General features: G+C 34.7%; 1 protein-coding gene across 1 annotated transcript in view; it reads right to left on the reverse strand.

Moving 5' to 3' along the window:
• LOC138711222 (arylsulfatase B-like) overlaps positions 1 to 14369 on the reverse strand; it is a 79049-nt gene extending 64680 nt beyond the window's left edge. The window contains exon 1 of the mRNA XM_069842620.1: positions 14274 to 14369. The gene's annotated coding sequence lies outside the window, so the exon portion shown is untranslated. The remainder of the gene's footprint in view (positions 1 to 14273) is intronic.
• Between the last annotated feature and the right edge of the window lie 281 nt (positions 14370 to 14650).

Below are 14650 nucleotides of genomic sequence, written 5' to 3' on the forward strand. Positions count from 1 at the left end.
TTCACGACACACCTATATGGCTGTTGCTCATGCATCTCGAAACGGATTGTGGGATCAAGAATGACACCCTTATCCTTCTGCCGATCAATTATGATGATATCAGCCCGTCTAGTAGAGCCATCAGAAGAGACGCAACCAACCTCCTCATAAACCTCATAGGAGGCATTCTGACGGATTGAAGCTGCGATGAGAGAACGAACCGTATTATGTCTGTTGATTCGGAGCAATTCTCCATGATGGCAGAAACCCAAAACGTGAGGAAGCGTTTCTTGCTCGTCGCATCTTCTGCAACGGGTTGAGTCAAGAGTTCTACCAGGGAGAGTACGTACAGGTATTGTATTACAGTTCATCTTAATGGCTTGCGTCCACTGACTGCTCGAAAGTCCCTTTTTGGTTGAGATCCACGAATTACTTTTCTTCCAGTGAGAATAGAAAACAACTCCCAAACCTTTACTTTTCAATTTGCTCCATTGATGAAAAGAATCTTCACGCAATGTTTTTCTTAGTTTTTGAGAAGAAATACGTTCTGAGCAATCGAAGGTAATTGGTAATTGTTTGATGCAATGTTCAATTTCGTTTGGAAGATTTCGAGTGGCTGCTACATGAGGGTTGTCAACGTGTAAAAGTCTTTGACAAATATTTAAGTGCTGAAGGTAAGCTTCCCACTGGGCTTTAAATACTCCTAAACCTCGCAATCTTCTTGGTGCATACAACATAGCATCCGGGGTGTCAGTAGGAATGTTAATTATTTCCTTAACAGCGCTGCGAATTAATTTGTCAATATCAGATAGAAATTTCACTTTATGGTCTTTTAAAGGAGCACTAACATTTTTACATATATTATGTTAATTCAAATCAGTGCAGTGTAATTAACCATTATGCTAGATTAAAAGAAACCTAATGTGTGTAGCCTATACAGTAATGTGGAGACACTGCGTTTACCACGCCGTAGTGATACATTAGTATAGTTCTTGGCTTGGATAAATCGGCCTAATAGTTAAATGTTTCTTGAAACATATTTGAAAACAATAGACTACCAGCAACAGATATGACACACAAATCGAACGTTGCCAAGCAACTGAAAACAAATGACTGGACAATTTGTAGGAAGAGATTCTGGAGACAATCTAGCCATAGTCTACTAATTATATACAGTCACGAAGCTTGAGTTTTGAGGGTGCTAGAAACAATAGACTGTGACGGTACTATTGTGCATTGCCTGTAATGAGGCGATATTAGCGATCCTAGTGGTGAGCAACTATCTAATGTTTGCATATTTACTACGTATTGAGCTTCGCGACTGTATATACTAGACTGTGATCTAGCAGCACCGCTCCGGGGTCGTGTAGCCTATACTTTCTCTGTGCACATTTCGTTGCTAAGTCTTCGCCTGAAGCGTTCAGCGTTCGTGTCGAGTATGCAGACAGCTACCAGATGCGTTGGCTTATGTTTACTTTCTCCTACTGTACAAATGTATGTAGAAAAATGACTTCAGAGTTGGACGCAAGTCTATCAACACGACATCTTGACCCTTTTCGCAATATCTCAGAGAATCTGTGTTCACGAAGTGCCAACAGTAGTTAAGCTGCAGATAGTTACTCTGTATCTGACACCAAAATGTTGAAACTAGTATCAGTAAAAGAATCTAAAAAACAATATTTGTAATAAAGTATTTTGGGTGGTAATTCCTTACGAAGTGAAAACGCTCGAAACCGAAAACAAATACTGAATTATTATATACAGTAGCGTGCAAATTAATCCGAACACGACATGTTTTTACATTTTCTGTCATTGTTGGCCTCACAGCTGCTCATACCGCTTTAATTGACATCTGTAGTACGTGTAATTCCATTGTTGAAGGTCTGTCATTATTATTTTTTTTATAATACGTGACATTTTGCCTGTCGTTTTGTACTTATAAGCATTTCAGTTGTGTTGAAGACTTAATACTGCAATCCTGTGTACATTCTGTCGTCTTCACAAATGGATACAACTCCACGAAAACGGTCTAAAATTATAACATTAGCAGAGCATTCTTCTATGACACAGAGGCAAATTTCTGCAGAATGTCACATCGGTTTGGCTACTGTTAATTCGATCATAAAACGATACAGGGAGACAGGATCCATCACACCCCAGAAAAAAGGAAACTGTGGCCGGAAAAGGAAGACTTCACCTGCAGATGATCGTTTAATTGTCAGGAAAAGTAACTTAAATCCTAGACTAACTGCTGTCGACTTAACCCGCGAGTTAATGGCTACCACTGGGGCGAATATTCACGTCACAACAGTGCGGCGTAGGCTTTTGGAAGCTGGACGAAGGGCTCGTAAGCCTATTAAGAAGCAACTGCTAACCCCTGTTATGTGCAAAAAACGCTTAATGTGAGCAAAATTACATCAAACTGGACAGTGAATGACTGGAAGAATGTACTTTTTTCCGATGAGTCTCATTTCGAGGTCCACGGCCACCGTGTTTCTTACGTACGGAAAGGATCCGAAAAAGTAACAGCAGCTCATCTCCAACAAGCACCCAAATACCCCCCTAAAGTAATGTTTTGGGATAGTTTTACACATGAAGGGCCTGGGGCATTAATACCTATCAAGGGAATGATGAATTCTGACAAATATATTCACTTATTGGAAACCAGAATCGTACCCCAGCTGCAAAAATCATTTCCGGGTGGCAGAGGTGTGTTCCAACAAGACCTGGCACCATGCCATACGTCTCGAAAAACTACAGAATTCTTCAACAAGAAGAATATTCAGGTACTCCCCTGGCCAGGCAACTCACCCGACATCAACCCCATTGAGAACTTGTGGTCAGTTTGCAAAAGAAGAATGCAAAAAATGGATTGTTCTACAAAGGAGAAGATGATTTCTGCCCTCATTGATGTATGGTTTCGCGATGAAGAAATGAAGAATATTTGCGGGAAATTAGTGGAATCCATGCCAAATCGTCTCAGAGCTGTTATTAGGAACAAGGGAGGCCACATAGATTACTGAGGTATGTTTTACATCCTTTTTTTTATCCCGTTTGAGTGTTTTTGCATAAGTAATTACGTTGTTCGGAATAATTAGCAGGCTACTGTATACTCTTCCATTCCACCAACACCCTCCACTTCCCCCCCCCATTTTACCTGTCATTTGCAATAGTAATAATAGGTTGAGTGAAGTCTTGGGATAGTAGGTATCTCTGTCAAAGGCTGCGGCAGGATGGCCCACCTGTCAGATTCACGATTGCCACTCAGGCCTGTAGGACTTGGACAATCATAGCATATACAGCATAGGGTGTGCGTTGGGACAAAGCATATCATAGCTAAGTGTAAGGACCCGAGCCAAGAGTCCCCAGTGTAAGAACTTTAATGTTGAGGAACTGAAGTAGTGAGGGTGGAAAACCAGTCAGGCGAGATGGTAGTTCATGCCTTCATCTTCTAAGAACTGTATTTATGTACCGTAATAGCTGTTCAGCATTATTTTCGTTGCACAGCCGCTCTAAGGTAAGCCGACACGTTATTCCAGGAAGCTACAGCGGGTTAGTAGTAAGGTCTGCAGCGGATGTAGGACGCATTCCTTTCTGCACTCAACTTTGATCTAACACCTCAGAATCAGACCTTAAATACCGAGTATAAGATTTATATAAATATAGGCTAATATTACTGCAGAATGTCATGTAGAAATAAATAAAATAAAACTATAGCAATTGAATTTAAGTTAGTTATGTAAAAAAAAGAGTAGAAATTGCATTAGTGGCAAAATAATAATTTAGAAAACCGAGCGAGTTGGCTCAGACGGTAGCGTTTGAGACTCGATTCGGGAGGCCCCGGGTTCAAACCCCATGGCCGGTCAATTTGACTGAGGTTTTTCATGGTTTACCTCAGTCATAAAGGCAAATGTCGGATTGGAAATTTACATACCATGGTTCATCACCGCCTCAATCACCAATATCATAAACATTAATAAAAATCTAAAATCAGTTACATGAACACAAGCCATCTACAACACAATAAAAATATGAACTCTACAATAGTAACGACGGCCCACAGATTCTAAACACGCGATATGACAACATATTAAAGTGTATATAAATAAACTTGACAAAAAATGAAATAAAAAACACTATCGAAGAGTTGGTGTGTAATGTTCCTTATGCTGAATAAAGAAATTTTAAAATAAAAATCATAGGCCTACATTACAGGTAACGTGAATGAAAATTTCAGTGGAAATTAATTAATTAATTTATTTATTTATTTATTTATTTATCTATTTATATATTTACTCATTTACTCATTTATTCATTTCTTTACCCATTTACTCATTTAATTATTTCATTTTTCTCTTCCTTCCTTTATTCATTTATTTTTTTTATTTACTCATTAGTCATTTATTTATTTATTTCATTTTTCTTCTGCAAATCTAGTCTTTCAGGTAAAGCTTCCTGTAAAGCAGATTTGAATAATTTCAAGGGAAAAATTGTTCCGGGGCCGGGTATCGATCCCGGGACCTCTGCTTGAACGTACCAGCGCTCTGCCAACTGAGTTGGGACGGTGTCGGGTAGAGTTCCCGGGTAGCTCAGTTGGCAGAGCGCTGGTACGTTCAACCAGAGGTGCCGGGATCGATACCCGGGCCCGGAACAATTTTTTCCTTGAAATTATTCATTTTTCTTCCTTTATTTATTTATTTATTTATTTATTTACTTATTTATTTATTTATTTATTTATTTATTTATTTATTTTTTATTATTTTTATTTATTTATTTATTTATGTATTTATTTATTTATTTATTTATTTATTTATTTATTTATTTATTTATTTATTTATTCATTTATTCATTTACTCATTTATTCATTTATTTATTTCATTTTTATTTATTTATTTATTTCATTTTTTTTTCTTTTATTTATTTATTTATTCATAATTTATGAATTAATTTATTTATTCTGGCGGAGTTAAAGCCTTTTCTTCCACTCAGCCATATATAAAAGAATAAATAATGTAGAAATTAATAATTATTACAAACTCTAATATGAAAAGTAAAGACAATCATAAACTCAGTATTAAAATAGGCAAGGACAATTAGAGAACTAAAGAGAGTAAAGAAACATAACACAAGAAATGAAATTTCAAACTGTTTAACTTACTAAGCTGTAATGTCACAAATCATAAACGCAATCGCTGTTCAATTTTGCTTTTTATCCGACATGTGTTCAACCTTAGGGTGGGCGTTATTGAATTCTACTCCCTACAAGCTTGCAGTTAAAGAATTCTCCACGTCCCATGAATGACTGGCGTTTTCTCTATATGATGTTAAAGCGGTCTTTCGTCATCCTGCTGATATCTGCTATCTTCAATGCTCTTCTAATTTCTTAATTACAATAAAATTAATCGCGGTCTGTTTTCTGCAGCCTGCGTACGTCCGCTCAGGGTCGCTTCCAGCAATTCCCCTTGCTTTCCTATCCAAGTTCATTGCTCGGCTCTGGACCTGTGCAAGCATGATGACTTCGATGACTGGTGAAATTCCCCGCTAACGCTATACATCCGAATGCATTTCAACACGGCAGTCCTGGTTGTGTTGCACACTATCCCATGTTTAAAGGCCACGAGCAAAATGCGGCTTCAACTCTAACGACAAAGGAAGTAACACTGATAACGATAACAAAGCTCAAGGTGTTGGTTAGGTTGACGGCGGTGGTAATGCCATGTTATGATTGTTATAGCCTGCTATAGGCTACTGTTGCTAGTATGATTATGATAATGGCGAGATGATGAGAGATGAGGATGGTGAGATGAAAATGGTGGTGAGATTATGACGATGAAGATAGCGATGGTGAGATGGAAATGGTGACGATGGTAATGATGAGATGATGTCGATGAAGATGAGATGAAAATGGCGATGGTGAGATGATGGTGATGGTAAGATGAAAATGGTGATGATGAGGTGAAAATGGTGATGGTGAGATGAAAACAGTGATGGTGAGATTAAGATGGCGACGGTGAGATAAAGATGGCGATAGTGAGATGAAGATGGCGATGGTAAGATGATGGTGATGGTGAGATGAAGATGGCGATGGTAAGATGATGGTAATGGTGAGATGAAGATGGCGATGGTAAGATGATGGTGATGGTGAGATGAAGATGGCGATGGTAAGATGATGGTGATGGTGAGATGAAGATGGCGATGGTGAGATTATGATGATGGTGGGATGATGATGAGACGAAAATGGCGATGGTGAGATAAAGATGGCGATGGTGAGATAAAGATGGCGATGGTGAGATGATGGTGATGGTGAGATGAAGATGGCGATGGTGAGATGATGGTGATGGTGAGATGAAGATGGCGATGGTTATATGAAGATGGCGATGGTGAGATGAAGACGGCGATGGTGAGATGAAGACGGCGATGGTGAGATGAAGACGGCGATGGTGAGATAAAGATGGCGATGGTGAGATGATGACGATGGTGAGATGAATGTGGCGATGGTGAGATGATGGTGATGGTGAGATGAATATGGCGATGGTGAGATTATGGTGATGATGAGATATAGATGGCGATGGTGAGATGATGACGATGGTAAGATAATGGTGATGGTGAGATATAGATGGCGATGGTGAGATGATGGTGATGGTGAGATGAATATGGCGATGGTGAGATGATGGTGATGGTGAGATATAGATGGCGATGGTGAGATGATGACGATGGTGAGATGAAGATGGCGATGGTGAGATATAGATGGCGATAGTGAGATGAAGCTGGGGATGGTGAAATGATGGTGATAGTGAGATGAAAATATTGATGATGCTCCCAACAACAATTGTGTTACATAAGGCTATTTGATATAAAAAATTAACAAGTTTGCAGTTCTTTGACATCCGCAATGGAAGCGATAGGCAGTTAGGCTGGTGGACCCTCCTGATTTCTGTCTCGTCATGTTCTCACACAGCTGTCACGCGGAGATAGGGACAACGACAACTTTCTAACATCAGAACCGGTCGTTTCGTTTTATTTACTAACAAATGACATCCTAAACACGCTGCTTTATCGGAAAAAAGTGAATAATTGCAGTGATTTTGTGGGTGCGAAAGTCGAGCTCTGTGATAAAGATTGTGTCGAGTCACTGCGACAGGAATGTGGCTGACCCGATATCTGGATGGGACTTGGGTTCGATGTCCGGCAGATGGTGTTGGGAAACCGACTATCCGGGGGGGTTTCGCAGTGCAGCTCGAGTCCTCTGCTAGTCTTAAATTATTAGCACTTAGCTGTCATAATTACGGCGACTGACGATAGCTTCTGGCAGACGAAAGAGATTGCATGCAAATATTGAACCGAGAAACTTACAACTACTGCAGTGAGATAATGGCACTACATGTCTGCAAAGGCATGCAGTAATGAGATCCCATTCAAGATATAAAACATATTCATGAAATTACGAGTATACACTTTTCATTTTCAAAATTGACTTTTTTTCTTTGGACACCTGATGACATAAATTAGCCCTTCTTTTACTTTCAGTATTTACAGTATTGTTGCTAATGGACTGATTTATCATTGTGCGAAATGTGAAAAATATGATAGTAGTAATAATAATAATAATAATAATTTATTTCTAGAACAACGATATGTATTGCTTTTTATACAGGGTGAGTAAAAAGTATGAAACAATGCTTGTAATTTTCTTATTTCTAATTTTATGAAGAAACTATTTATACAAAAGTTGTAAGGTTTCAAAGAAGGAATATTTTGAACATTTTTTTCAAATACTAGGCTATGCTTTTCATTTATAAAGAGTGTGACAATGAGTCACTTGAAGTAAGTAAAGCAATAGGTTTGAAAGTAAATTCCGAAAAGACAAAGTAGGCTATATGATTATGTCTCGTGACCAGAATATTATACGGAATGGAAATATAAAAATTGGAGATTTATCCTTCGAGGAGGTAGAAAAATTCAAATATCTTGGAGCAACAGTAACAAATATAAATGACACTCGGGAGGAAATTAAACGCAGAATAAATATGGGAAATGCCTGTTATTATTCGGTTGGGAAGCTTTTATCATCCAGTCTGCTGTCAAAAAATCTGAAAGTTAGAATTTATAAAACAGTTATATTACCGGTTGTTCTGTATGGTTGTGAAACTTGGACTCTTACTTTGAGAGAGTAACAAAGGTTAAGGGTGTTTGAGAATAAGGTGCTTAGGAAAATATTTGGGGCTAAGAGAGATGAAGTTACAGGAGAATGGAGAAAGTTACACAACGCAGAACTGCACGCATTGTATTCTTCACCTGACATAATAAGGAACATTAAATCTAGACGTTTGAGATGGGCAGGGCATGTAGCACGTATGGGCGAATCCAGAAATGCATATAGAATGTTACTTGGGAGGCCGGATGGGAAAACACCTTTGGGAAGGCCGAGACGTAGATGGGAAGATAATATTAAAATGGATTTGAGGGAGGTGGGATATGATGATAGAGACTGGATTAATCTTGCTCAGGATAGAGATCGATGGCGGGCTTATGTGAGGGCGGCAATAAACCTCCGGGTTCCTTAAAAGCCATAAGTAAGTAAGTAAGTAAGTGACAATGAGTCTTTTTTAATGGCATCATTATTGTCATTATTATTATTATTATTATTATTATTATTATTATTATTATTATTATTATTATTATTATTATTATTATTATTATTATTATTATTATTATTATCGTCCACCGCTGTGGAGTAACGGTTAGCACGTCTGACCTTGAAAGTAGCGGGTCCGGGTTCAAGTCCGGATTGAGACAAGTTACCTAGTTGACGTTTTTCTGGGGTTTTTCCTAGACCCATTAAGAGCAAATGCTGGGTAACTTTCGGCCCTGGACCCTGGACTCATTTCGCTGGCATTATCACCTTCATCGCTAGATAGATAGATAGATAGATAGATAGATAGATAGATAGATAGATAGATAGATAGATAGATAGATAGATAGATAGATAGATAGATAGATAGATAGATAGATAGATAGATAGATAGATAGATAGATAGATAGATAGATAGATAGATAGATAGATAGATAGATAGATAGATAGATAGATAGATAGATAGATAGATAGATAGATAGATAGATAGATAGATAGATAGATAGATAGATAGATAGATAGATAGATAGATAGATAGATAGATAGATAGATAGATAGATAGATAGATAGATAGATAGATAGATAGATAGATAGATAGATAGATAGATAGATAGATAGATAGATAGATAGATAGATAGATAGATAGATAGATAGATAGATAGATAGATAGATAGATAGATAGATAGATAGATAGATAGATAGATAGATAGATAGATAGATAGATAGATAGATAGATAGATAGATAGATAGATAGATAGATAGATAGATAGATAGATAGATAGATAGATAGATAGATAGATAGATAGATAGATAGATAGATAGATAGATAGATAGATAGATAGATAGATAGATAGATAGATAGATAGATAGATAGATAGATAGATAGATAGATAGATAGATAGATAGATAGATAGATAGATAGATAGATAGATAGATAGATAGATAGATAGATAGATAGATAGATAGATAGATAGATAGATAGATAGATAGATAGATAGATAGATAGATAGATAGATAGATAGATAGATAGATAGATAGATAGATAGATAGATAGATAGATAGATAGATAGATAGATAGATAGATAGATAGATAGATAGATAGATAGATAGATAGATAGATAGATAGATAGATAGATAGATAGATAGATAGATAGATAGATAGATAGATAGATAGATAGATAGATAGATAGATAGATAGATAGATAGATAGATAGATAGATAGATAGATAGATAGATAGATAGATAGATAGATAGATAGATAGATAGATAGATAGATAGATAGATAGATAGATAGATAGATAGATAGATAGATAGATAGATAGATAGATAGATAGATAGATAGATAGATAGATAGATAGATAGATAGATAGATAGATAGATAGATAGATAGATAGATAGATAGATAGATAGATAGATAGATAGATAGATAGATAGATAGATAGATAGATAGATAGATAGATAGATAGATAGATAGATAGATAGATAGATAGATAGATAGATAGATAGATAGATAGATAGATAGATAGATAGATAGATAGATAGATAGATAGATAGATAGATAGATAGATAGATAGATAGATAGATAGATAGATAGATAGATAGATAGATAGATAGATAGATAGATAGATAGATAGATAGATAGATAGATAGATAGATAGATAGATAGATAGATAGATAGATAGATAGATAGATAGATAGATAGATAGATAGATAGATAGATAGATAGATAGATAGATAGATAGATAGATAGATAGATAGATAGATAGATAGATAGATAGATAGATAGATAGATAGATAGATAGATAGATAGATAGATAGATAGATAGATAGATAGATAGATAGATAGATAGATAGATAGATAGATAGATAGATAGATAGATAGATAGATAGATAGATAGATAGATAGATAGATAGATAGATAGATAGATAGATAGATAGATAGATAGATAGATAGATAGATAGATAGATAGATAGATAGATAGATAGATAGATAGATAGATAGATAGATAGATAGATAGATAGATAGATAGATAGATAGATAGATAGATAGATAGATAGATAGATAGATAGATAGATAGATAGATAGATAGATAGATAGATAGATAGATAGATAGATAGATAGATAGATAGATAGATAGATAGATAGATAGATAGATAGATAGATAGATAGATAGATAGATAGATAGATAGATAGATAGATAGATAGATAGATAGATAGATAGATAGATAGATAGATAGATAGATAGATAGATAGATAGATAGATAGATAGATAGATAGATAGATAGATAGATAGATAGATAGATAGATAGATAGATAGATAGATAGATAGATAGATAGATAGATAGATAGATAGATAGATAGATAGATAGATAGATAGATTTATTTGTTCCATAATATTCTTACATTTGCTTTACAGCATAGAATAAAGAACATGTCCAATTCTTACGTTTAACAATAAAATGCAATACATATAAAGTGCAAATATGAAATATGTACAGAATTAATACCTTAATAACAATAATATTTTATACAATGTAATATGTTTACCATTTAATAGTATTAAAATATTTACACAGTACTGTGAAATGTCAAGAATTCATCTACAGAATAGAAAGTGAGAGATATTAAGTAATTTTTTAGTTTTGTCTTAAATAATGCAGGGTTTTGGCTATGATTCTTAATGTCTTCAGGAAGACTATTGAACAATTTTATCGCCATGTAACGTACTCCCCTTTGAAAGCATGATAAAGTTGATGATGGCGTATGAAAATCATTCCTTCTGCGGGTATACTATGTATGGCTAAGTTAGTTGGAAAATTTTCTTTATTACATAAGAGGAAATTTATTGTAGAGTATATGTATTGATTTGTTAAGGTTAGAATCTCTAATTTTTTAAAAAATAATCTACATGGTTCTCTAGCCTTTGCTCCAACTATTATTCTAATGGCTCTTTTTTGTAATAAGAATATATTTTTACTATCTACAGAATTTCCCCAAAATATTATTCCGTAGGACATAATGGAATGAAAATAGGCAAAATGTATTGTCTTTAAGATACTGCTGTTTAGAAATTGTTGTAACGACCTAATTGCGAAGCATGCTGAGCTAAGTTTGGGGGTTATTTCTTTGATATGAGTTTTCCAATTTATTGTATTATTAATATGCAAACCAAGAAATTTGGTTGTTGATGTTTCTAGTAGAGGTATATTGTTGATAAACTGTCGTAAAATAACCAACTAAAATTATTATTGTCATTATTATCGTTATTTTTATTGCCATTATTAGGCACATTATCATTATCATCGTTATTTGATTGTCATTGTTGTTGTTATAATTCCCTTACTATTATCACTGATATCATATTAATATTATTACTAGGATCATTATCGCCATTGTTATATTATAGTCATTATTGTCATTATTTTTATTATTATTATTATTACTTTTATTAATATATTATAATCATTATTATTATTAGTATTATTATTATTATTATTATTATTACCATCATCATCATCATCATCAAACCCATGCGCGCAAGGTTTCGAGATACTTTCTGCTACTTCGCTTCTTTGCTGTTGAAGAATGGTATTGAAGTGTAGTGGAGGCAGGATGATCATAATCATGAAGTAATTAACGAGCCTTCTCATGCGACCGAACATAATTTTCATGGATTTTATTTAAGTGATATAACATCCTCTTGTGAAAATTGTGTAACGTAAAAGAGAGAGATATTGGTACAAAAATTACAAAGTTATAGATAATGCAACGGTAGATTTTGATTACAGTGCTAAATTAACAATCAACTTTAGTTACTAGTAAATTTATGTAGGGAAAATCAAAATCACGAGTGGCATTTATTATGATAATTTCGAGAATAGAATAAGTTAATAATTTTTAATAAAAGAAAATAATAACTCATACGTAGGCCTATCTATTAATTCTAAATAATCTATTTTATTCAGCAATCTAATTAATAAAAATTAGTAACTTCAGCCATTATGAGAATATTCATTTTACATAGAATCAGTCATGGCCTTCTGGATTGTCTGCGTAGCAGGAAACAATTGCCATATATTATCGACAAAATAAAATCGATAAGTTAAAATTATAATAGTTCGAAGATGACTATGATTGGTTTCCATTCAACAAGATTCTTACAGTCTGTTGATAAATAGATACTGGAGGGAAACAATAGGAAAAAATGTAATGTTTTTTATTATTATTTCAACACAAAAAAATATTTTCTAGAAATATTATCTATACTAATAATAAATCTGTAGCCGAAATTTTTCTGGTAATTTTCGATTTTCCAAAAATAATTGGTCCTAACATATACAATTAACCACCCTGAAACCGAAAATCGTTTTTTTGAAATTTTTGTTTGTCTGTATGTTTGTTACCTTTTCACGCGATAATGGCTGAACGGATTTCGATGAAAATTGGGTTCGTTGTAACTTAGATTTTAGGCTATATGGTATTCAAAATACATTATTTAAAAGGGGGGGGTTATAAGAGGGCCTGAATTAAATAAATCGAAATATCTCGCTTATTATTGATATTTGTGAAAAATGTTACATAACAAAAGTTTCTTTAAAAATAATTTCCGATAAGTTTTATTCCACGCAAAATTTTGATAGGACTGATATTTAATGAGATAAATGAGTTTCAAAATTACAATAACAACGCCATCTAAGGCCCTGTAATGAATTAAAAAACAAATGACTTCGTCTATAAGGGGCCTTGGACAGCAACAATCGAAAGCTATGAAAGATAGCCTACAGATAATGTTTCTGTGTTTGTATGAAGTAATATCAGAAGCTAAATTAACCGATTTCTATAATTAATTATTATTTCACCATTGGAAAGTGTAGTTTCTCTAGATGGACATAATGCTATAATGTTATTACAGTAACTTCTAAGTGAATCGAGGACAGGTAAGATTAAAATAGCTTCTTATGCACAGAAAACTTGATAGACTATTCTGTACATTCGTTTCCTGTATTTCCTAAAATAATTTTTATGACCAAATGAGTGGTCTCTGGATCAAAATGATCTCATTTTAATTATGCAAATACAATTTAAATTAAGTAACATATTAAACGATTTATCCTTATATCAAACACGAATGTTCCCTGGATCAAATGTCCTATTTTAATTATGTAATTACTTTATATTTATTTCTAACGGGTGCAGCGGAGCGCACGGGTACGGTTAGTGTAGCAAATAAATTAATAACTTCAGCCATTATAAGAATATTAATTTTACATAGAATCAGTCATGGCCTTCTGGATTGTCTGCGTAGCAGGAAACAATTGCCATATATTAGCGATAAAATAAAATCGATAAGTTAAAATTATAATAGTTCGGTGATGACTATGATTGGTTTCCATTCAACGGATTCTTACAGCCTGTTGATAAATAGATACTGGAGGGAAAAAATAGGAAAAAATGTAATGTTTTTTATTATTATTATTTCAACACAAAAAAATATTTTCTAGAAATATTATGAGAAATAAAAAAATCATCATACAAATACGCCTCTGGGCAGAAAATTCTTGTTTCCTTGTCTCGTTAATCATAGGTTTTGACTGTGTCTCATTGAGTTACACTGCTAGTGGTCCACAGTTTGGGAAGCGCTGTTTCTCTTTGTGCACGTACCTGTGGTAACTTCGGACGACGCTCCTGTCTGAACGCACACCACGACGCCCTGTCGCAAACTGTCCGCTCGGAGCCGCGCGGGCTCCTTAAGAGGCGCCCCTCCAAGCGGCGGAGCCGAGGCGGGGGACGGGTGCACACGGTTGGCATGACCGTAAAGGAGCAATGGTGAAATGACGAACCAAGGCGCGGAGAAGACAGTCACCTAGCTGCTAGGTCGTCCTCGAATATCCGCTTGTCACGCTTGTCTTCGAACCCAGAACTCGCAGGAGCTTATTCCACATTAAACTGTGCAACTTCGCAATATTTCATTTTTAAACTTTTGAAAAGCGAGAAGTATTTCTGTTCCTCCATAAATTAGAGACTGCTTCACATTTTTC

The sequence above is a fragment of the Periplaneta americana genome, chromosome 12, assembly GCF_040183065.1.
Source record: "Periplaneta americana isolate PAMFEO1 chromosome 12, P.americana_PAMFEO1_priV1, whole genome shotgun sequence".
Lineage (NCBI taxonomy): Eukaryota > Metazoa > Arthropoda > Insecta > Blattodea > Blattidae > Periplaneta > Periplaneta americana.